Source organism: Triturus cristatus, chromosome 11 (genome assembly GCF_964204655.1).
Source record: "Triturus cristatus chromosome 11, aTriCri1.1, whole genome shotgun sequence".
In the NCBI taxonomy this organism is placed as follows: domain Eukaryota; kingdom Metazoa; phylum Chordata; class Amphibia; order Caudata; family Salamandridae; genus Triturus; species Triturus cristatus.
The window spans coordinates 867,519,416-867,544,896 of NC_140594.1; the positions used below are offsets into that span (position 1 = coordinate 867,519,416).

At 54.6% G+C, this 25,481-nt stretch overlaps 1 protein-coding gene across 3 annotated transcripts in view; it reads right to left on the bottom strand.

Moving 5' to 3' along the window:
• The window catches only part of SMC4 (structural maintenance of chromosomes 4), a 910,253-nt gene that overhangs the window by 106,498 nt on the left and 778,274 nt on the right, over nucleotides 1-25,481 (bottom strand). The gene's annotated exons all lie outside the window — the stretch shown is intronic.

The window sequence follows — 25,481 nt, forward strand, 5'->3', positions numbered from 1 at the left end:
GGTTGCATGTTTTGGTGCAGAGAAAAGTGAAGAGTCGACATAGCACTGCGCGTCATGCCTAATTTCCACTGCCTGAGGCCTAGGTAAGTCACCCCTCTAGCAGGGTGCACTACCCCTAAGGTGAGGGTACAGTGGCATGATCCCTGTACCCCTACAGTGTCTAAGCCCATTCTTAGACATTGTAAGTGAAGTAAAGCCATAAACAGTATATGGTCTAGGAGCTGAACAAACTCCACAGCGCCATAAAGGATTTACTGAAAACTGGGAAGTTTGGTAGCAAACTGATGCCAGTGTTGGATTTAATGTAAAATGCACCCAAAGGGCATTTTGGAGATGCCCCTGAAACATTGATCAGCCCTGGTGTGGTTCCTGAATGGCTCTCTGCCATTTGCCACCACCAGAGAGGTGTCGGGACCCCTGGGTAGAGAGTCTTCGTTCTCTGGGTCTAGAAACGAAGCCCATCGTGGGAAGAGGTGTCATGCCTCCTCCCCCAGGATACGCTGGGCCCATGAAAGGGGAAGATTCAAAGGCCTGCTGCCTTTGGTAGCTGTCCCTGCCTTTTACTGCTACCAGCAGCTAGCTCCCACCGGTTACGGCCCCCATTTAGGCGGTAGAATCAATGGGAAAACCAAGCTAGGAAGAAAGGTGTGCCCACCTTTGCCAACCCCCACTCCTCAGGTGGGGGAGGCGAGATGAAGAACACATCACAGTCCCCTCAAACTTGAAGATTGGGGGGATACAGGCAAATGTACGAGTTACTTACCTTCGGTAACGATGTATCTGATAGACATCTAGCTGCAGATTCCTTAACTTAGAATTATCCCCAGGCGTCAGACTGGATCCAGAAAAATTTTGCAGCAACACCTCTGCACGCCAGGGGAAGGCGCCCCATGAGCCCGCCCCAAAGTCGTCCACAGACATGACGTCAGCGAGGTCATACAAGTCCCTCCCGGCGCGCTGGCGTCAGTTTTCTTCTGAGAAACTTTTCCGCGGCACAACGCGGAGCCACCAACAAAACTGTGAAAGTATGGGAACAGTGTACAAAGGAGAAAAAATCAGTAAGGCAAAGAAATCGGATGGTGCATAACATACCCCCCTGGGGTATGGCCGTGGTATCTATTCTAAGTTAAGGAATCTGCGGCTAGATGTCTCTATCAGATGTACGAGTAACTTACCTTCTGTAACAATGTATCTGGTAGAGACGTTGTCTAGCCGCAGATTCCTTAAAGCCCACCCATCCTCCCCGTTCTGCGAGGACCTTGCCAGGTGGGTTTCTCCGCTTTGCCTCCTTTCAGTTGGCACTGGTCTTCATTCAAGGTGTTCAATTTGGAGCAACTCTTTTATGATTTACAATATGCAGCCACCTTCCTCCAGGTGGCTTCTCTTCCTGAAGAGCGGTGCTTTTTGCTTCACCTTCACGGGGAGATTCTTCTTCCTTTTCTCTGCATTCCTCCACCCTGGTCCTTCCAGTGTGGGATCTTCTCCTGTTGCTTTCCCTCCCTCCTCCTCTTTCTACTTGGGGATCTTGTCTCCTGTTCAGTTGTCCTTTTGGGATCTGCTGGGCTTCAGCTTTCCATTAGTATAGGGGAAGTGCCATTCTTGTAATGCCTTCTCGCAGAAGATTGTTCTTCCTGTGCTCAGCCCTTGTTTGGCCGACACAGTTCTACGTTGTAATAACAGTCTGTCTGGATATTCTTCCTATGTTACGCAGCCTCTGCGGAGGGTCCACGCTTCGCTTTGAGGGGTTGTTTCTCAGAGTGTTGCTCTATCCTTTACTTCTTGGATTGTAAATAGACCGTATCTGATACTGTCCTTTATGATGAATGGCCCACTTCCACATGCTCTGAGCCAGATGAGACAACTGTGGGGAGTGTGTCCCTCCCTGCTTTTGTATGTAATACATGGCGGTCATGTTGTCCGTCCGGATCAACACGACTTTGTTGCACAAGTGGACTTTGAATGCCTTCATTGCAAGGAAGATTGCCATGAGTTCCAGAAGGTTGATGTGCATCCTCCTTTGCTGTGTCGTCCATAGTCCCTGCACTGTGTAATTGAGTACACGAGCTCCCCATCCCTGGAGAGACGCGTCCGCCGTCAGTATGATTTGTGGGAGAGGCTCTTGGAACGGTCGGCCCTTGCAAAGGTTTTGTGGATTCCACCAATGCAGAGAGTTGTATGCCCGACCGCTCACCAACACTAGGTCCTTCAATTGTCCGTGAGCCTGATTCCACTGACGTGCCAAGCACTCCTGAAGCGGGCGCATATGTAACCTCGCGTGCGGGACTATGAACATGCAGGAGGCCATCATGCCTATCAACTGCATAAACACTCGTGCCGGTAGGGAGTGTTGAGGTTTGAACTTTTTTATGAGCAACTGCATGCTGTTGATACTTACTGAATTGGGCTGTGCCTTGGCTGCCAGAGTGACTATGGTCGCGCCTAGGTACTGCTGTACGTGGGTGGGTTGAAGGTGGTACTTTGGATAATTCAGGGAGAAGCCAAGGCTGTGAAGAAGGTGAATGGTGTGGGTTACGTGGTTGGCACACTGCTGGGCCGACCTTCCCTGGATAAGCCAGTCGTCCAGATAAGGATCGACATGTATGTGCTGTCTCCTTAAGTGCGCCGCCACTGTTGCCAGGCACTTGGTGAACACTCTGGATGCCGTTGTTACTCCGAAAGGGAGGACTTTGAACTGGTAATGTTGGTTGAGAACAGTGAACCTGAGATATTTCCTGTGTGATGGGTGTATGGGTATATGGAAATACGCATCTTTGAGATCTAGTGTCGCGAGAAAGTCTCCCTGTTTGAGCAACGGCAGCACCTGTTGCAAGGTGAGCATGTGAAAATGCTCTGACAGAATGTAACGGTTTAGAGGTCTTAAATCCAGAATGGGTCTGAGAGACCCGCCCTTTTTGGGGATCAGAAAATACAGTGAGTACACTCCTGATCCCTGTTCTTCTGCTGGCACGAGTTCTATGGCTCCTTTTTGGAGCATACTGAGAACTTCCTGGTGGGATAAGTGCAAGTGCTCTGCGGACATAGGACGGTGACTTGGTGGTATGTTTGGTGGAGTGGATGTGAGCTCCAGACAATAACCGTACTGGACAATGTCTCTCACCCACCTGTCTGTAGTGATGGACTTCCAGACCGGCAGGAACTCCTGGAGTCTCCCCCCGACAGGTGTTACATGGTCGGGGGGCAGTGACAAGGCGTCACTGTTTGTTGGTGGCGGAGGACCTGGAGCTGTTGTTTCCTCGGCCTCTGCCCTTGACGTTGTTTCCACGGTATCCACCTCTTTTATTCTTATTATAGGTGGTCTGTGTACCTTATTTAGTGTAATGCGACTGTTGGGAGTTCTGGCCTCTAGATGGTCCTCTGTTGGTAGAGCGACGAAAGGACCCACTCCTAAACTGCTGTGATTGCAGAGCCCCCATAGACTTTGCAGTCTCTGTATCTTTTTTGATCTTTTCTAGGGTGGTTTCAACTTCGGGGCCAAAAAGGGAGTCAGGGTTGACAGGTTGATTGAGTATTGTTGTTTGTATCTCTGGTTTGAATCCTGAGATTCTCAACCAAGCATGCCTTTTTAACATGACGCTGGTGTTAATAGCCCTAGCTGCAGTGTCCGCTACGTCAAGAGCGCACTTAATGGAAGCGTTGCTTTTGAGCTTCCCTTCTGTAATAAGCGACTCTGCTCCTTCCTTGAACTGATCTGGGAGGTGCTGTAGCAGTGTCTCTAGGGTATCATAATGCGCCCTGTCGTATCGAGCCAGAAGTGCCTGAGTGTTGGCAATTCTCCAGATGTTAGCTGCCTGTGCAGCAACTCTTTTCCCTGAAGTCTCCAAGACCTTAGACTCCTTGTCAGGGGGAGGAGCATCACCCGTTGTCTGTGAATTGGCTCTCTTCCGAGCATTGGACACCACCACCGAGTCAAAAGGCAACTGGCCTCTTATGTAGGTAGGGCCTGTAGGAAGGTGGATATCTGACTATGGTTACCCCCAACTTTTTGCCTAGTGTCTAGTGGTTTTTCGACTTAGTTGGCCTGAGATCCTGCCATTCAGGGTCTCAGGCTGTCTGCTCTCTCTTTAAAATGGACTCCATGTACCCTAGGTACATTCCCAATTGGTAAGGATCACCTTATTGGACCCTGTACAGTGTACCCTAGGTACCCAGGGCATAGGTGTACCCTAGGCCTCCCAGGGGCTGCAGCATGTATTATGCCACCCCTGGTCTGGCCTTCCAATCAGACACAACTGGCTGATCACTCAGCTGGGGCAAGGTCGTGTAATCACCCCTTGCTTAGATATAGTATATCTATATCTACCTTATATATAGACACATGTGTACCTATCAGCCACTCCTATGGCAGGCCTTAACAATCCTGGAGGCAGAGTGCTTGGTAACATGTGAGATGGTGCTCTAGCATGAGCTGAGCCTGTCTGCAGCTTTCGGAACCATGTCCTTATAGCTGTTCTATGATATAGCCTACCATATACTCTTAACGTGCCTTATAATCTTAAACGGTTATGGTAACTATGGTTTGGCTTTATCAAAACATGTCGTGTAAGGTGTCTAACACTTTGGAATAATACCCCCATACCATTTCTGGTGATGAGGATATTATTCCTCCCTTCTACAGGGAGAGACATGTTAAAATCCTACTTTGCTGTTTAACTCTAACCAAAGCCTCAGCATCACAAAATGGATGCTGCTGCCACAGACACGAGTCTGACCCCCTGCTGCTGGGAGTGATCCTGGCAAGGGAGGCTTGGACAATAGGTTTCCTGCTTGGGGAGGTGCTAGCACCTCCCCAGACAGACTTTAGTGTATTGGGGCAGGGAGGGCTGAAAGGAATGAGACATGCCTGGGGCACACAAGGTGTCCCATGCACAGTCCAGTTCAAACCGGTGCTGGGGCACTCCAGCCCCAGTCCTGGCGCGAAACTGGACAAAGGGAAGGAGGTGTAACCACCCCCCTCCCAGGTCCCACCCATAAGGCGTGACCTAGCAGGTATCCCAGCCCCCCAGATTAGTATAAGAGTGGGAGTTGGGCCTCAAGAGATTAGATTATCCTGAACCTGCAAACTTGAACAGAAACTCTGGACCTTCGACATTCGACGAAAGAAGAAGACTGAAGAATCTCCCTTGTAGCCAAGGAGTGGCTACCCTGTGCAAACAGGCACCATCAAGAGACTACCCTTTGCTTTGCCCACGTTCTACGAGGAACCGACTGCAGAGCCCGACCAGAGCCTTGACTTCCAGACTTCTCCGACCCTGATCCACATCCACAGCAAAGCTGAGATCCGTGGAGGCGACGAGCGACGTGGGACCGGCTACCTGGGAAAAGTGGCTAGTAACTTCAAGCGCAGCTTCTGAGGCACCCTCGAAGTTGTGCACCGGGAATTGAGAAGCCCCAACCCCAAGCACCATCTGCACCGAAGATCAGCCCCCCACACTCCACGAGTCCTGCGTGGGGCCCTTCTGCATTTTCCTGCTTGCCGTGTCCGTCCGGTTGCTTGCCCGCTGGCTGGTGGCCTTTGTGACGACGCTCCCTGAAATCTTCTGCGCTGGTTTGGCTCCTCCAGACTGGCTCCCGCTTCTCTGCAAAGAAGAAGCACCCCAGACCTTCCTGGTCTGCACCAGAAGCAAGTCCTCCGTTCTTCGTGGGTTCCGCGTGCCAAGGCTTGGTGAGTCCTAGTCCAACTTCGACGCCGCCGACAGCAAGAGCCTTCGTGGGACAGCTCGCCTCCTGGTCCTGGTCGTCCTCGACGCTTCCTGGTCCTCCTGGCTGCAGCGACAAGCTTCACCTTCACCTGCAATCTTCACGACATCGCCTGGTTCCTTCCTGGTTCCACGTGGTCACTGGCTAGTGACCTTCACTCTGTCCCTTCTGCTTGCAGGTTTCCTCTCTTCTTGATCCCAGCCTTGGGATCCACCGGACACTCTTCACTGACTGCCTGTCAGCATCTTTCTTCAGGCATCCATAGGAGTCGACGACGAAAACCGACACATCTTCACCCCTATGCACCCGCAGCCTGTGGGCTAGGTAACTTGGGTACTCCGGTGCTCATCAGGATAGTGACTATCCTAGTGTCTAGTTTTCCAGTCTCAACTTCCTAGCTACTCCGGAAGTGTCCTAAATCTACCGTTTTCTAAACTGTACTATTGCTATTGACTTTTACGCATTACGCGTGAGTGTTTCCACTCTGCACACGAATCCCGTGGGCCTCCCACTTCCTAACTAACGCTAGTGTAGTGTAGCCCCAGCGATTCCCTAGGCCTAGGCCTATTCTATTTCCGTGACAGTGGTCCTTATACCACTTACTTAGTATATGGTTTGCGTGGCCCCTAGGGCCTAACTGTATTACTTACCTGTGTGACTTAATGTATGCTTAAATAAGACTGTGTTGCACTTACCTCTAATCTCATAAAGAGTGCTGAGGGTTTGACTAGAATAAATACACTTTATTTTTTATATATATATATATCTGTTGTGGTGTCCTTTCATTTGGTATTCAAGGGATTATATATGGTATCACAGCTGGCTTCACATGCCATTCAGAGTTTAGCCTAAGACTGCTCTTGTCCATGCTACCACTAGGATAGCTGGTCTATAAGGTTGACTTTACAACCAATCACCATAAGGGTATTTGGAATGATATAAGGTGTACACTAGAACTAGTGACATCATACATCAGGCCAACTTCTCACAGGGTCCACAGGAGCTGGCCTATATTTTTTGTCAATCCTAGGATTTAGTACTCTCGGCCCTTGTGGTCTCCTTAAAAATGTCATTAGCCGGTTTTAGTACCCCCTTCAGCATGGGCAGAGTCTTAATAGATCTTTCTGAGATAGAGAAGGTATCCATCAGAAAATCATCCTCAATAGGATCAGTGTGGAGCTGTACATCATGATTTTTAGCTGCTCTCTCAATCAAGGCATTGAAAGCAGCAGTATCCTCAGTAGGAGATGATTTTACCACATATGCCTGTGTGTCTGGAGCAGTACGCGGGTCCCCTGTACCAATATCGTCCACCCAAGGTTGGTTTTGATCTTCAGGGTCAGTGTCCACAGGATAAGTGTCCTCAACTTCACCAGCATCCCCTGCATCCACATCAAATTGTGTGGGTGAGAATGACTGAGGCTCCTGGTCATAATAGTGAACATGTTCTACTAGAACTGGTGACTTGGTCCTCTTCTTCTTCAATGGAATTTTTTATGGCTCCATTGATTTCTCTGGCAGCATCTTCCTTTTATATATTGACAGTCTACCAGTCTCCGCATCGATAAACTGCCTTGGCTCCTCATCTTCCTGAGGTACTTCGACAGCTCTCTGTCCCATTGGCATTCCTGTTGGTGCTTCGACAGGTTTCTTCGGGTCGACCCCTTTTTGCGGCTCGAGACCCTTCTTTGCGAACATATTCGGTCGTACCGCCGGTGGTAGTCCGAATTTTATGTGCGTCGACGCGATGTGAACTGTGCTGACCGTCTTCGGCTGCGGGGGTGCTTTTGCGCCGAGCATGGAAGCCGTGTCGTGGATGCGGAGTAACGACTCCGACACCTTCTTCTTTAGGAAGGGAGACGGTGTTGTTGAGTCGACACGTTCCGTCGATACCCTTTGGGACGTGGCATCTAACCCCGAACCAGACGCCGTGTTCTCGACACGAGGACCGGGATGGGTCGGCCGTCGCGAGGCGTTCTGTATTTTTGTGTCGACGATCCTAGGCGCCGATTTTTTCGGGTCGGCAACCTTGACCTTGGTTGTTGGCGCCGCCTTCGGCTCGACGTCCCCATGAAGTCTCTGTGCGTCGACGGCCTTCTTTTGTTTGTTCGGCTCCGAGGGCTTCGAGGCCTTGTTGCCGATGAGAGACTTTCACTTTCGAGGTAGATGCCTGTGCCTTCAGTTTCGATTTCGTATGATCGAATGATGGCGCTTTCGATACAGATGGCTCTTTTGGGGTAGTTCGTAGCCGGGCCTTTATGCGGGGCTGTAGAACGAGAGGAATGATCTTGGGTAAGGCCTTGTGGCGATCCCTCGACCTGAGCCTTATCGAGTGCCTCTCTGGGCCCTGTACTGACATGTGGGCCTAGCTCATCTTCTGAGCCATCTTCCGCGGCCCCAAGGGCCTCCTCGTCGTCTCCTACCTCTTCGACGACACCATCTTCCTGTTCGTCTACTATATGCTCGTCTTCGGCATCATAGTCGGATTCTCGCTCCGAAGCCGGATCCGAGAGCTCCCCCCGAACTTCAAGGTCCACGACCTCCTCACCTTCTGTCCCGAAGATGTTGTCTGGGTTCGGCGTCGCTTTCTGCGCCTCGAGCCGAGCTGCTCGACGAATGCCAAGGGTCTTCTTCGATCGAAACCTGGAACACGCCATACAGGTGGCTTCGTCGTGGTTTGGAGAGAGGCACTTGTTGCACACCGGGTGCACGTCGAAGCGAGCATACTTAGCGTTGCAAAGAGGGCAACGCTTAAAGGGGCTATTCGATGTCTTTGGTTCCATCGTTGATGATCTACTCGAGAACGCCCTCGACAAATATACTTGGCGCCGAACGAAAACAATACCGACGAATGTAAAGGCCTGAATACTCAAAGAGCTAAGATTAGGACATCCGAACCCAATGGCGGAAAAAAACAATCTAAGGATGGAGGGGATGCCCATGCGCACTGTAGTCCAGGGGAGGAGCCACCTATCTCGTGATACTTCGAAGACTCTTCCAGGACAACAATGTGCAATCATCCGGACCCAACACTAAGCGGCGATCTATGCACAGATATGAATTCAGCAGCCCACATGCCTCGAACTGATAGATTCCTTACCTTAGAATAGATACCCCAGCAATACCAACCCTGGTGGTGGGTCTAAGAACAAATTACACCAGAAAGTCACGGAGAACAGAACGTCCAAAGAAGCAGTCTCTCCGGACTTGACTGTCAAGGCAGTAATGCTTGGTAAAGGTGTGCAACGAGGCCCACGTAGCTGCCTGACAAATGCCCTGCAAGGGAACGCCGCGTCCCAAGGCAGTAGTGGCTGCAGTTGCCCTGGTAGAATGGGCATGCAGCCCCACAGGAGGCTCCTTCTTAGCCAAGGAGTAACATGCTTTGATGCACAGAACGACCCACCGAGAGATGGTCCGTTTGTGCACAGCCCAACCTTTTTTGGTGGCCACGTACCCAACAAAAAGCTGGTCATCTACCCGGAACCGCTGGGTACGATGCAGATAGAACGCAAGGGCATGTTGCGGGTCCAGAGATGGAGCCTCTCCTCCTCCCTTGAAGGATGCGGCGGCGGAAAGAAGGTGGGCAAAGTGATGGTCTGCCCAATGTGGAAGGGCGTGAAAACCTTTGGCAAGAAAGATGGACGGGTCCTTAAAGCCACCTTGTCCGGATGAACCGAAATGAAAGGAGATTTGGAAGAAAGAGCCTGGAGCTCACTCCCTCTTCTAGCAGAGGCGATAGCTACCAGGAAAGCCGTCTTGAGAGTGAGAAGACACAAAGGACAGTTATGAAGGGGCCCGAAGGGAGCGCACATCAGATATGTCAAGACAAGGTTTAAGTCCCATTGAGGCATTATGAACGGCACGGGAGGAAACGTGTGCGTAATGCCTTTAAGGAAACGGTTAACAACCGGAGACTTAAAAAGAGAAGGCTGATCAGGAAGTGGGAGAAAGGCGGAGATGGCAGAAAGATAACCTTTAATAGTGCCCAGAGCAGAGCTCTGCCGGGCCAAGGAAAGCAGGAAAAGAAGAACTTCCGAAAGAGGAGCAGAAAGGGGATCCACAGCCTTCGCTGTGCACCATGCCACAAATTTGTTCCACTGACAGGCGTATAACGTTTTCGTGTAGGGACGCCTGGCTGCCAAGATGAGATCACAGACTTCCGGAGGAAGATCGAAAGCAGTCAACTGTCGCCGCTCAATCTCCACGCATGGAGGTGGAGGCTGGACAGGTTCGGGTGGAGGACCGTCCCCTGCTGCTGCAACATAAGATCCTCCCAAAGAGGCAGTCTGATCAGGGGATCGATCGCCATGCTGAGTAGCTCGGGATACCAGTATCTTCATGCCCAATTCGGAGCCACAAAGATGACTTGGGCCCGGTCGCGCCTGATCTTCAGCATTCTGGGCAGAAGTGGTATAGGCGTACAACAGACCTCAACTCCACTCGCGACGAAAAGCATCGCCAAGCGAGTGCCGCCTTGGAAATTCCAACACGCAGAACTGATGACATTGCGAGTTCTCTTCAGTGGCGAATAGATCTAACCAAGGCTCTCCCCACTGCTGAAAGAGACCTTGCACCACGTCCGAGTTCAGACGCCATTTGTGATCCATCAAACACCAACGGCTGAGTTTGTCCGCCCTGGCGTTCAGAGATCCTGCCAGGTGTTGAACCACCAAGGTGATGCCTTGATGTTCTGGCCATGTCCAGAGGCTCAGAGCCTCCTGAAATAGGGTCCAGGACCCCACCCAGCCCTGTTTGTTGCAATACCACATGGCGGTGATGTTGTCCGTGAACACCTGCACCACACGTCCCTGAACAGAAGGAAGGAACTTCAGTGCAAGTCAGATCGCCCGAAGCTCCAAAAGGTTGATATGGAGCCGGGACTCCGCCGGAGACCAGAGTCCTCTGATCGTGGTCTCCCCATTCCAGGAGGGACGCATCCGTCACCAATGTGAGTTCCGGTTGGGGAAGGGAGAGGGATCTGCCACTGACCCAATCACGATTCGTGAGCCACCACTGCAATTGTCGTGCAGTGCCCTCCGAGATCTGGACATGATCGGACAGGTTGCCCTGATGTTGCACCCACTGGAGCTTCAGGTCCCACTGCAGAGCCCGCATATGCTATCTGGCATGTGTCACCAGCAGGATGCAGGAGGCCATCAGGCCAAGAAGCCGGAGGGTCCCCCTGACTGAAACCCGGGACAGAGGATGAAAGATCGGAATCATAGCCTGAATATCCCGTACTCGCTGCTCGGGAGGATAAACCCGAAACAGCGTTGAATCCAGAACCGCTCCGATGAAGGGGAGCTTCTGAGAGGGACTCAGGTGCGACTTCAGCACATTGATGGAGAAAACCAGCAAATGAAGGAGGTCGGCCGTAGTCTGGAGGTGGTTGACGACTGCCTGGGGCGAGCCCGCCTTCAACAACCAGTCGTCGCGGTAGGGGAAGACTGACACCCCTGACCTGCGCAGATGAGCTGCGACCACTGCCATCACTTTCGTAAACACCCGCGGGGCGCTGGTAAGGCCGAAGGGGAGCACAGCAAACTGAAAATGATCCGGGCCTACCGTGAACCGTAGGTAACGCCGGTGGGCTGGCAGGTCGGGATGTGACAATATGCGTGCTGCAAGTTCAACACTACCATCCAGTCTCCCGGGTCGAGGGCAGCCAGGACCGGAGCCAGAGTCAGCATTTTAAACTTCTCCTTCCGGAGGAAGCGATTGACATCCCGGAGGTCCAAAATAGGACGCAGACTCCCTTTGTGCTTCTTGGGGACCAGAAAGTAGTGGGAATAACAACCACTGCCTACTTCCGGTCCAGGAATGCACTCGATGGCCCCCTTGGCCAAGAGGGCCGTGACTTCCTGGCGGAGAAGAGCCAAGTGATCCCCCGAAATGTGTTGGCACTGAGGTGGCATGGCAGGAGGGGAGGACTGAAAGGGAAGGGAGTAACGGTGGCAGATTATCTGCAGCACCCATTTGTCTGATGTAATCTCGCACCAGTGAGGGAGGTGGTGGCGGATCCTGCCACCCACTGGTGTGGGGTGCTCCCCGAAGCTCAGATTAGGAATGTTTGGAGGCGGAAGAATCAGGGTAGAGGTGGACCGACCCGCACGCTGATTTTCCGACCCCCCCCTGCGGAAACCACAACCCGGCCGCACTGGGGCTAGTTCTGCGCAGGCTTAGGGTATGGGCGTGCCCGACTGCCTCTACCTTGGCCACGAAAGGAACGAAAACCAGGAGAGGCCGAGCCCTTAGTAGAAAGGCCCAAGGACTTGGCTGTACCCCATGAATCCTTAAAGCGCTCCAGGGCACAGTCAGCCTCGTCACCAAACAGGCGGGTGCCATCAAAGGGCATGTCCATGAGCGAGCTTTGGACAATGAGCGAGAACCCAGTCGAATGCAACCAGGCGGGACGTCGCAACACCACAGTTGTAGAAATCGCCCTACCCAATGAGTCGGCGGTGTCCAACCCACACCGAATGGCGAACTTAGCCGCATCCTTACCTCCAGCAATTGCCTGAGAAAGGACAGCCTGCACCTCCTCAGGACACTGAGGCAACGGCATCCCACACCACGTGAGAGTAGTGGCCCAACATGCAGGCGGTGTTCACCGACAGCAGCCCTAAGCTGAAGAGAACAACCGCTTCCCAAACTGGTCCAGCCGTTTAGAGTCCTTATTTGGCAGGGCTGTAGGAAAAGCACTCCGACGTCGAGGCCTGAATGACCTGGCTCTCAGGCGTAGGGTGAGTAGTCAAAAACGCAGGGTCACCGAGTGCTGGTCGGTGGCACCTGGCGATGTTTTTATCCACCGGGGCCCCCGTGGCCGGCCTCAACCAAGTGCCCAAGAGGACATCGGTAACGGCATCATTGAAGGGAAGCAACGGCTCCGACGAAGTAGATGCCGTCTGGAGCACCTAGGTGAGGAGGTCAAGATTGAGGCCCTCAGCCGCCCGACGGAGGACCATCGTGTAGGAGGCACCATCCTCCATCGTTGGGGGGAGGAGGGGGGAGAGGCGAACCACGGGTTAGAGAAAACATCGAGGTCGCCGGCCTCCTCCAAGTCGTCCACCCAATCCTGCTCAGGGTCACATTGCCGAGCAAGAGGGTCCTCGGACCCTTCCCAGTCTTCGTCCGCCTCTGGCGAAGAGGGAGCCAGTCATGGCGGCAAAGCCTGAGCCAGCGAAGGGACGAACAGCGTCGGGAATGGCGCCGTCTCCCAATGCGGATCCCAGGCCGGGACAAAATGGTCCTGGAACTGGGGCAAGGGAGGAATAAACAGCACCCAGTGTGGCGCCGGAGCCGCTGGATCCTGTGGCGGAGCCGCCAGGCCAACAGGATCTGGACACAGGACCGCGGGGCCCGAAGGCGCGCCGGCGGGAGCCCGAGGCCTAAAAAGGCAGTCCGATGGACCTGGGTATGGCGGGTAGGCCGCGGGACTCCCAGGCTCCAGGGGAGCCGTCGGGGCAAAGCCCCTGTCCCCCGCGTCTGCCTGCGCGGAGCGACAAGGGGATGTCAGAGAGCGAACACGCTTCTTCGGCTTCTTTTTATGGCATCGCTTACCGGAATCCGAAGGCGAAAACTTGGAGCCAGAAGACCAACGGCTCCGGGACCACTCGCCCTGGACCCGGAGCGGCGGCGTGACGAATGCCGGACCTCCAGCAACTTCCTACGCCACTCCCGCAAGGCCTTGGGGGCCATGGCTCGACAATCCCGTGAGTCGTGGGCGGACTCCAGGCAGTAGAGGCAAACATCGTGGGGGTTCCGCCACCGACATATTCTGGCGACAGGCCACAAAGGACTTCAAGCCGGGCATCCCTACGTGCACCAGAGAAAAGAGAGGAGACAAAGAGTCTCAAAATAGTAGTCAAAAAGTGACTAAGGTACGTGCTCAATCCGGATCAGCGCTTTCTGGCGCGGAAAAAGAAAACTGACGTCAGCGCGCATGGGTGGCGCCTAAGTACTCTCCGTGGCGTCATCTCGGCACTTACGACGCCAGTGACGGACGCGGAGCCGCACAACGTCACCTACTGATGCGCAGAGGTACTGCTAAGCGAAACTTTCCAGATCTAGTCTGACGCCTGGGGATATTCTTAGGTAAGGAATCTATCACTAATGTGTCTCTTTCAGATATGGCACTATGCCATATCCCAGAACGGAAGAGATAGTAGATAAAGAAGGGAGGAAGGAGAACTACTCCCAGAGCTGCATAATGCACTAAGCACTACCAGAGCTCAATGGCACAGTAAATTGACACCAACAAAGCAAGAGGACAACATGGCGAGACATACCCAGAGCCTACCAGCTGAGCCCATGCAAGGGAGGCCGGACAGGCAGCATACAGGAAGTTAAGGGCAAGAGGCAGGAACAGAGTAGCGCCTCAGAAGCACAGGCAGGAATATAAGACACCAGGTGCACAGTTAGTCACCAGAATGCGACGGGGGCTGACAGTACCACGCTGAACCACACCGTGGCGGGCCACAACGAGAACACACACATAGCAGACAGTTACAGCGACAACAAGGTGGAGTAGCTATGATGAGTACGGGATTGTCCAGCAAGGCAGTGTGAAGGCCAAGGGGAGATCGAAGCGCAAGGCGCAGCACCTGGGACTACCTTCATAAGAGGAGCTGTCCCGCAGGCACACCAGACACAGATGAGGTTAACACCCAAAGTCAAAAGACACATCCAAAGAGTGTGGCATCCGAGGCACCAAAGGTGCCTATAGGAACTGAGAACAACACACATAGCTGTTGAGAACAACATCAGATCTCCAGACCACCACCTCCGACCCGGAGGGGAAATGCACCCCCATAGAAGAGAGGGACTGTGCAGTACATGAACGGGACAGATAAGACCCTAGAGCATCCAGGAGCGGAGGCCCACCTCAGGGAGCGGAACCCTAGGAAACCTTATTGCTGAAGATGCAGGAACATCGAAGTGCAGCATAAACGCTGTAAGAAAAAACACAGCCGTGGAGAACGATGGCACCCAACTGCTTCCCGAAAAACGAGGATATAGGACCAGACCTCGCAGAAGCAAAGAGGTGGAGCTGTGTAGAAAGGGATACCCAACAAGCAATCCGAGGAGATATATCGATCGAGATCGAGCTCTCTCTCCCTCCATCCCTCTCCCTCCCTCTCTCCCATCCCCATCCCTCTCCCTCCCTATCCCCATCCCCATCTCCCCATCTCCCCATCCCTATCCCTCTCTCTCCAACCCCATCCCTCCATCCCTATATCCCTTCATATTGCTATCCCTCCATCCCGATCCCTCCCTATCCCTCTCCCCCCATCCCTATCCCTCTCCCTCCATCCCTATCCCTCCATCCCTCTCCCCATCCCTCCATCCATCCCTCTCCCCATCCATCCCCCTCTATCCATCCCCCTCTATCCATCCCTCCATCCATCCATCCATCCCTCCCCCTCATCCATCTATCCAATCCTCTCCCTCCATCCCTCCCTCCCCATCCATCCATCCAATCCTCTCCCTCCCTCCATCCATCCATCCCTCTCCCTCCATCCATCCATCCCTCCCTCCATCCATCCATCTCCCTCCCTCCCTCCATCCATCCATCCATCCATCCCCATCCATCCATCCATCCATCCATCCATCCATCCCCATCCATCCCCCTCTCCCCATCCATCCATTCATCCATCCATCCCCCTCCCTCCCTCCCTCCCTCCATCCATCCCTCTCCCTCCATCCATCCATCCATCCATCCATCCATCCAATCCTCTCCCTCCCTCCCCCTCCATCCCTCTCTCCCTCCCTATCCCCCTCCCTCCATATCCCTATATCCCCCAACCTCCCTACCTATCCCTCTCCCTCCCTATCCCTCTCCCTCTCTCCCTCCATCCCTATCCCTCTCTCCCTCCATCCCTATCCCTCCCTCTCTCCCTCCATCCCTATCCCTCCCTCTCTCCATCCCCCTCCCTATCCCTCTCTATCCATCCCTATCTATCCATCCCTATCCCTCCATCTCGATATCCCTCTCCCTCCATCCCTATATCCCTCTCCCTCCATCCCTATATCCCTCTCCCTCCATCCCTATATCCCTCTCCCTCCATATCTATCCCCCATCCCTCCATCCATCCCCCTCCATCCCTCTATCCATCCCTCCATCCATCCCTCCCCCTCCATCCATCTATCCAATCCTCTCTCTCCCTCCATCCCTCCCTCCCCATCCATCCATCCATCCAATCCTCTCCCTCCCTCCATCCATCCCTCTCCCTCCATCCATCCATCTCCTCCCTCCATCCATCCATCTCCCTCCATCCATCCATCCATCCATCCATCCATCTCCATCCATCCATCCATCCATCCCCCTCTCCCCATCCATCCATCCCCTCTCCCCATCCATCCATCCATCCATCCATCCCCCTCTCCTCCATCCATCCCCCCTCTTCCCCATCCATCCATCCATCCATCCATCCATCCCCCCCCCTCCATCCATCCCCCTCCCTCCATCCATCCATCCATCCCTCCCTCTCCATCCATCCATCCATCCATCCATCCATCCATCCATCCATCCATCCATCCATCCATCCAATCCTCTCCCTCCCTCCCCCTCCATCCCTCTCTCCCTCCCTCCCTCCCTCCCTATCCCCCTCCCTCCATATCCCTATCCCCCTCCCTCCCATATCCCTATATCCCCCAACCTCCCTACCTATCCCTCTCCCTCCCTATCCCTCTCTCCCTCCATCCCTATCCCTCTCTCCCTCCATCCCTATCTCTCCCTCCATCCCTATCCCTCCCTCTCTCCATCCCTATCCCTCCCTCTCTCCATCCCTCTCTATCCATCCCTATCTATCCATCCCTATCCCTCCATCTCGATATCCCTCTCCCTCCATCCCTATATCCCTCTCCCTCCATCCCTATATCCCTCTCCCTCCATCCCTATATCCCTCTCCCTCCATCCCTATATCCCTCTCCCTCCATCCCTATATCCCTCTCCCTCCATATCTATCCCAATCTATCCCAATCCTCCCTATCCCTCCATCCCTATCCCTCCATCCCTAACCATATCCCTCTCCCTCTATCCATATCCCTCTCCCTCCATCCCTATCCATATCCCTCTCCCTCTATCCATATCCCTCTCCCTCCATCCCTATCCCTCTCCCTCCATCCCTATCCCTCTCCTCCATCCCTATCCCTCTCCCTCCATCCCTATCCATATCCCTCTCCCTCCATCCCTATCCATATCCCTCTCCCTCCATCCCTATCCCTATCCCTCTCCCTCCATCCCTATCCATATCCCTCTCCCCCATCCCTATATTCCTATTCCATCCCTCTCCCTCTCTCCATCCCTCTCCCCTCCCTCCATCCCTCTCCCTCCCTCCCTCCATCTCCATCCTTCTCCCCTCCCTCCCTGTCCCTCCTTCTCCTCCATCCATCCATTCCATCCATCCCCTCTCCATCCATCCATCCCTCTCCATCCATCCATCCCTCTCCATCCATCCATCCATCCATCCCTCCCTCCCTCCCTCCCTCCCTCCCTCCCTCCCTCCCTCCCTCCCTCCATCCATCCATCCATCTCCCTCCCTCTATCCATCCATCTCCCTCTATCCATCCATCTCCCTCCCTCCATCTCCCTCCCTCCCTCCATCTCCCTCCCTCCATCCCTCCCTCTCCCTCTCCCTCCATATCCCTTTCCCTCCATATCCCTTTCCCTCCATATCCCTCCCCCTCCATATCCCTCCCCCCTCCATATCCCTCCCCCTCCCTCTCCCTCCCCCCTCCCCCTCTCCCTCCATCCCCCTCCCCATCCATCCATCCATCCCTCTCCCTCCATCCATCCATCCTTCTCCCTCCCCCATCCATCCCTCCATCCATCCATCCCTCCCCCTCCATCCATCCCTCCCCCTCCATCCATCCCTCCGCCTCCATCCATCCATCCCTCCCCCTCCCTTCCTCCCTCCATCCATCCATCTCCCTCCATCCATCTCCCTTCCTCCATCCATCTCCCTTCCTCCATCCATCCCCCTCTCCATCCATCCATCCCTCCCTCTCCCTCCATCCATCCCTCTCCCTCCCTCCATCCCTATATCCCTCTCCCTCCATATCTATCCCAATCCCTCTCGCTCCATATCTATCCCTATCCTCCATCCATCCCTATCCATATCCATATCCCTCTCCCTCCACCCCTATCCTCTCCCTCCACCCCTATCCCTCTCCCTCCACCCCTATCCATATCCCTCCATCCCTATCCATATCCCTCTCCCTCCATCCCTATATTCCTATCCCTCTCCCTTCCTATCCCTATCCCTCCATCCCTATATCCCTATCCATCTCCCTCTATATCCATCCCCTTCCCTCTCCCTCCCTCTCCCTCCATCCATCCATTCCCTCCCTCCATCCCCCTCCCCCATCCATCCATCATCCCCCTCCCTCCATCCATCCATCCATCCATCCCTCTCCCTCCCTCTCTCTTCCCTCCCTCCCCCTCCCTCCATCCATCCCCCTCCCTCCATCCATCCATCCATCCCCCTCCCTCCCTCCCTCCCTCCCTCCCTCCCTCCATCCATCCATCCCCCTCCATCCATCCATCCATCCATCCCCCTCCCTCCATCCCTCCCTCCATCCCCTCTCTCTCCATCCATCCCTCTCTCTCCCTCCCTCCATCCATCCATCCATCCATCCCTCCCTCCCTCTCCCTCCATCCATCCATCCCTCTCCCTCCATCCATCCATCCCTCTCCCTCCCTCCATCCATCCCTCTCCCTCCCTCCATCCATCCCCCTCCATCCATCCATCCCTCTCCCTCCCTCCATCCATCCCTCTCCCTCCCTCCATCCATCCCCCTCCATCCACCATCCATCCATCCCTCTCCCTCCATCCATCCATCCCTCTCCCTCCATTCCATTCCAACCATCCCTCTCCCTCCATCCATCCCTCCCTCCCTCTCCCTCCATCCATCCATCCCCTCTCCCTTCCTCCATCCCGCCTCCCATCCCTCTCCCTTCCTCCATCCATCCATCCATCCCTCTCCCTCCCTCCCTCCCTCCATCCATCCCTCCCTCTCCATCCATCCCTCCCTCTCCCTCCCCCTCCCTCCCTCCCTCTCCCTCCCTCCCTCCCTCTCCCTCCATCCATCCCTCCCTCCCTCCATATCCCTCTCCCTCCATCCCTCTCCCTCCCTCCCTCTCCCTCCCTCCCTCCCTCTCCCTCCCTCCCTCTCCCTCCCTCCCTCCCTCTCCCTCCATCCTTCTCCCTCCATCCTTCTCCCTCCCTCCATCCCTCTCCCTCCCTCCATCCCTCTCCCTCCCTCCATCCATCCATCCCTCTCCCTCCCTCCCCTCCCTCCCTCCATCCATCCCTCTCCCTCCCTCCATCCATCCCTCTCCCTCCCTCCCTCCTTCCTTCTCCCTCCATCCTCCCTCCCTCTCCATCCTTCCTTCCTTCTCCCTCCATCCATCCATCCTCCCTCCCTCTCCATCCATCCATCCATCCATCCCTCCCTCCCTCCCTCTCCATCCATCCATCCATCCATCCATCCCTCTCCCTCCATCCATCCATCCATCCCTCTCCTCCCTCCCTCCCTCCATCCCACTCCCTCCATCGATCCATCCCTCTCCCTCCATCCATCCATCCATCCATCCCTCCCTCTCCCTCCATCCATCCCTCTCCCTCCCTCCCTCCCTCCCTCCCTCCATCCCTCTCCCTCCCTCCATCCATCCCTCTCCCTCCATCCATCCCTCCCTCCCTCTCTCTCTCTCTCTCCCTCTCTCTCTCCCTCCCTCCATCCATCCCTCTCCCTCCATCCATCCCTCTCCCTCCCTCCATCCATCCATCCCTCTCCATCCATCCATCCCTCTCCCTCCATCCATCCATCCCTCTCCCTCCCTCCATCCATCTCCCTCCCTCCATCCATCCCCCTCCCTCCATCCATCCCCCTCCATCCATCCATCCCCCTCCCTCCATCCCCCTCCCTCCCTCCATCCCTCTCCCTCCCTCCATCCCTCCCTCCCTCTCCATCCCTCCCCCTCCCTCCATCCCTCTCTCTCTCTCTCTCCATCCATCCCTCTCCCTCCATCCATCCCTCTCCCTCCCCAACCCTCCCTCCCCCATCCCCATATCCCTCCCTCCATCCCTATCCCTAAATCCCTCTCCCTCCCTCCATCCCTATCCCTCTCCCTCCCTATCACTCTCTCCCTATCCCCCTCCCTGCCTATCACTCTCTCCCTATCCCTCTCCCTCCATCCCTCTCCCCCTATCCCCATATCCCTATCCCTCTATCCCTATCCCTCCATCCCTATCCCTCCATCCCCATCCCTATATCCCTCTCCCTCCATCTGTACATCCTTCTCCCTCCATCCGTAAATCCCTATCCCTCCATCCCTGTCCTCCATCCCAACCCCTCTCCCTCCAGCCCCATCCCTCTCTCTCATCCCTATCCCTCCATCCCTATATTCCTTCATATCCCTCTCCTTCCATCCCTATCCCTCCATCCCTATATCCCTATCCCTCCATCCCTATATCCCTATCCCTCCATCCCTATATCCCCACCCCTCTCCCTCCATCCCCATCCCCTCCCTCCCTCCATCCCCACCCCTCTCTCTCCATCCCTACCCCTCTCTCTCCATCCCTATCCCTCTCTCTCCATCCCTATCCCTCTCCCTCCATCCCTATATATCCCTATCCCTATATATCCCTATCCCTCCATCCCTATCCCTTCTGCTCCCTCCATCCCTATCCCTCCATCCCTATATCCCTCTTCCCTCCATCCCTATCCCTATCCCCTCCATCCCTATCCCTCTTCCCTCCATCCCTATCCCTCTTCCCTCCATCCCTATCCCTCTTCCCTCCATCCCTATCCCTCTTCCCTCCATCCCTATCCGTCTCCCTCCATCCCTATCCGTCTCCCTCCATCCCTATCCGTCTCCCTCCCTATCCCTCCAACCCCATCCCGCCATCCCTATATCCCTCTCCCTCCAACCCCATCCCTCCATCCCTATCCCTATATCCCTTCATATCCCTATCCCTCCCTCCCTCTCCATCCCTATATCCCTCTCCCTCCATCCCTCTCCCTCCATCCCTATATCCCTCTCCCTCCATCCCTATCCCTCCATCCCCATCCCTCTCCCTCCATCCCTATATCCCTCTCCCTCCATCCCTCTTCCCTCCCTCCCTATCCCTCCCTCCATCCATCCCTATCCGTCTCCCTCCATCCCTATCCGTCTCCCTCCATCCCTATCCGTCTCCCTCCATCCCTATCCGTCTCCCTCCATCTCCATCCCCATCCCTCTCCCTCCATCCCCATCCCTCTCCCTCCATCCCTATCCCTCTCCCTCCATCCCCATCCCTATATCCCTTCATATCCCTATCCCTCCATCCCAATATCCCTCCATCCCAATATCCCTCCATCCCAATATCCCTCCATCCCTATCCCTCCATCCCTATCCCTCCATCCCTATCCCTCCCCCAATATCCCTCCATCCCAATATCCCTCCATCCCAATATCCCTCCATCCCTATATCCCTCCATCCCTATATCCCTCCATCCCTATATCCCTCCATCCCTATATCCCTCCATCCCTATATCCCTCCATCCCTATATCCCTCCATCCCTATATCCCTATCCCCCATCCCTATATCCCCATCACTATATCCCATCCCTATATCCCTATCCCCCATCTCCCATATCCCTATCCCCCATCTCCCATATCCCTATATCCCCATCTCCCATTCCTATATCCCCATCTCCCATCCCTATATCCCCATCTCCCATATCCCTATCCCCATCCCTATCCTCCATCCCTATATCCCTATCCCCCAACCCCCTATCCCTCCATCCCCCTCTCCCTCCATCCCTATCCCTCCATCCCTATCCCTCCATCCCTATCCCTCCATCCCTATCCCTCCATCCCTATCCCTCTCCCTCCATCCCTCTCCCTCCATCCCTCTCCCTCCATCCCTCTCCCTCCATCCCTCTCCCTAGCTCTCCATCCCCTGTGAGAAGTTGGCCTGGTATATGCTGTTCACTAGTTAAAGTGACCACCTTATACCATGCCAAGCAACCCTTATGGTGTGGTTGTAAGTCAACCTTTTCGGACTAGCTGCCCTAGTGGTAGCGTAGGCTAAGCAGTCTTTGAGGCTAAACTCGTTAAAGCGTGTTCAGCAAGCTGTTTTACCATATGTAACCCCCCTTTATACCAATGAAAAGACACCACACAATATATATTCAAAATATATATGTATTTATTACTCAAAGTATCCCCTAGACTCTTTATAAGCACAGGAGCACAAATCGTTAAACAAGACGTTATAATATACAGAAGTTGCACTTTATATGGATAGGCCCTGGTGGCCGATCAAACCATATACTAAAATAGTGGTATAAGTACCACGAACAGGAAAGGGAAAAGGCCTAGGGCCTCTAGAATCGCTGGGCCTACAAGGAGCTAACTTCAGTTAGTGACCAGGAGGTCCACGGGTCGCGTGTGCAGTGAGGAAAGTTACACGCGTGCTCCCATAAGGTTTTCAATGGGTGCGTAAAAGTTCAAAAGTTACTGCTAGAAGGGTCTTCTGGATGGACTACGAATTTAAGATTCAAAACACAGACACTAGAGAGGTTTCTCTACACTTGGGCACCGGAGTGCCAGCTTTACCTCACCCACAGGAAGCGGGTGCATAGGTCTCGAAGTGCGTCGGGTTTCTTCTATCGATTCAATGGAGCCTGATGACAAAGATGCTGCAGGCGGTCGGTCCAGAAGAGATGCGGTGGATCCAAGAGTGGATCGCAGTTGTAGAAGACCTGAAAGCAGAGGGGACAGTGTTCACAGTCACTAGCCAGTGACCGGCTTGGCACCAGGTAGGTACCAGGCGATGTCGGGTGCAAACAGGTGATGAGGTGTAGCTTGTCTCCACAGCCACGTGGTCCCTGAAGGTCGACGACGTCCAGGAGTCTGTTCACGAGCTGTCCCACGCAGGCTCTCGGTGTTGGCGACTCGAAAGAAGCAAACAAGCCTTGGCAAAGGCAGGAGTCGTGGAAAGAGAGGAAAGCTGATTGTTCTGACCAGCAAGGTCAGAGGGGCTGCTCCTTTGGAGGGCAGCAGGGGCCAGTTTGGAACAACCAGACCAGCGTCGTTGATTTCAAATTAGGTCAGCAAAATGGCCACTAGCCAACGGGCCAGGGACCGGGCAGGCGCGTCGAGATGCAAAGTGCAGAGGGGCCCCACGCAGATCGTGGAGATGCTGGAGGGCTCACCTTTGGTGCAGATGCTGCTCGGTGGTTGGGCTTCTCAGGACCCAAAGCACAACTTGGAGGGAGCCTCTGCTGTTGCAGCTTGTCGTCGGTCTTCCAAGATGGCTGGCTCCACGTGTCTCGGTGCCTCTACGGGTTCCTTCTTTTCAGGGACTGTGGATCGGGCGGTGAGAGGTCTGGAGGTCCAGGTCTTGTCAGGCTCTGGGCTCGGGCGGCAAAGCAGACGTCGAATAGCTGGTTGGTGCTTGCGTTAGCAAGATGGTCACTCCCTGACCATAGGGGAGATTTCTTCTGTCCTCTGTGCAGCAGAGCGTCGAAGTTCCCGTCTTCTTCTTTGTAGTAAGTTGATCCAAGGATGTCTGAAGTCTTAGGACACAGCTCCTACCTTTAAGCGGATTCTAGGGGCCGGACTACCTGCTAGGTCCCTCCCTAAGGGTGGGACCAGGAAGGGGGGTGGTTACACCCCCAATCCTTTGTCCAGCTCGCACCAGGTCCGGGGCTGGTGTGCCCCAGGACAGGTTTGAACTGGCATATGCACCGAGGCTCCTTGTGAGCCTCAGGCATGTCTGATTCCTTTCAAGCCCTACCTGACCAATACACAAAATCCTGTCTGGGGTGGTGCACGCACCTCCCCTGGCAGGAAACCCTTTGTCCACGTCTCCCAAGCTGAAAGGACTCCCAGCAGCAGGAGGGCAGACTTGTGTCTGTGGTGGCAGCATCCATTTTGTGGAGCTGAGGCTATGTCTGATTTTACCCGGGTGTCAGGTACTGTACATGTCGTGTCCCTCTAGAAGGGTGGAATGCTAACCCCGTCGCCAGAATTGGCGAGGGGTTAGTATTCCAATTCGTATGACACCTTACTCGACATGTTTTGATAAAGCCAAACCAAAGATAGCATTTAACCGCGAGGTTCATAATGCACTTAAGAGTATATGGTACGGCGATATCTGGAAACGGTAGAAGGAAGTTGTTCCGACCACTGCAGACAGGCTCAGCTCATGCCAGAGCACCATCTCACATGGAACCAAGCACTCTGCCTTCAGGATTGTCAAGGCCTGCCATAGGAGTGACTTATAGGTTACCAGGTGTCCCATTTAAGGTTAGGTATAGGTATACTACACCTAAGTAAGAGGTGGTTACACCAACTTACCCCAGCTGAGTGATCAGCCAGTTGTGTCAAATTTGTTAGGCCAGGCCTGGGGTGGCATAATACATGCTTCAGCCCCTGGTAGGCCTTAGATACACCAATGCCCTGGGTACCTAGTGTACACTGGTACAGGGGCTCACAGGGTGATCCAATTCCAATTGGTTATGCACCTAGGGTGCATAGTGTCAATTTAGTTGGAGAGAACAGCAGGCTGGGGGTCTGATTAGCAGGCCCACAGCCTCAATATGTCAAAAACCAGTGAAGCAAAAATTTGGGGTGACCATAGGATAGCAGACCCTACTCTCCTACAATCCCCATCCCTCCCTCCCCCTCCCTCCCTCTCCCTCCCTCCCTCCATCCCTATCCCTCTCCCTCCATCCCTATCCCTCTCCCTCCCTATATCCCTATCCCTCCCTATATCCCTATCCCTCCCTATATCCCTCCATCCCTATATCCCTCCATCCCTATATCCCCCATCCCTATCCGTCTCCCTATCCCTCTCCCTCCATCCCTATCCTTCTCCCTCCATCCCTATCCCTCTCCCTCCATCCCTATCCCTCTCCCTCCATCCCTATCCCTCTCCCTCCATCCCTATCCCTCTCCCTCCATCCCTATCCCTCTCCCCCCATCCCTATCCCTCTCCCTCCATCCCTCTCCCTCTCCCTCCATCCCTCTCCCTCCATCCCTATCCCTCTCCCTCCATCCCTATCCCTCTCCCTCCATCCCTATCCTCTCCCTCCATCCCTATCCCTCTCCCTCCCATCCCTATCCCTCTCCCTCCCCTATATCCCTATCCCTCTCCCTCCCTATATCCCTATCCCTCTCCCTCCCTATATCCCTCTCCCTCCATCCCTATATCCCTCTCCCTCCATCCCTATATCCCTCTCCCTCCATCCCTATCCCTATATCCCTCTCCCTCCATCCCTATCCCTATATCCCTCTCCCTCCATCCCTATCCCTCTCCCTCCATCCCTATCCCTCTCCCTCCATCCCTATCCCTCTCCCTCCATCCCTATCCCTCTCCCTCTCCCTCCCTATCCCTATCCCTCCATCCCTATCCCTCTCCCTCCATCCCTATCCCTCCCTCCATCCATCCCTATCCCTCCCTCCATCCATCCCTATCCCTCCCTCCATCCCTATCCCTCCCTCCATCCCTATCCCTCCCTCCATCCCTATCCCTCCCTCCACCTCCATCCCCCTCCCTATCCCTCTCCCTCCCTCTCCATCCATCCCTATCCCTCTCCCTCCACCTCTATATCCCTATCCCTCCATCCCTATATCCCTCTCCCTCCATCCTTATATCCCTCTCCCTCCATCCTTATATCCCTCTCCCTCCATCCTTATATCCCTCTCCCTCCATCCCTAGATCCCTCTCCCTCCATCCCTATATCCCTCTCCTTCCATCCCTATATCCC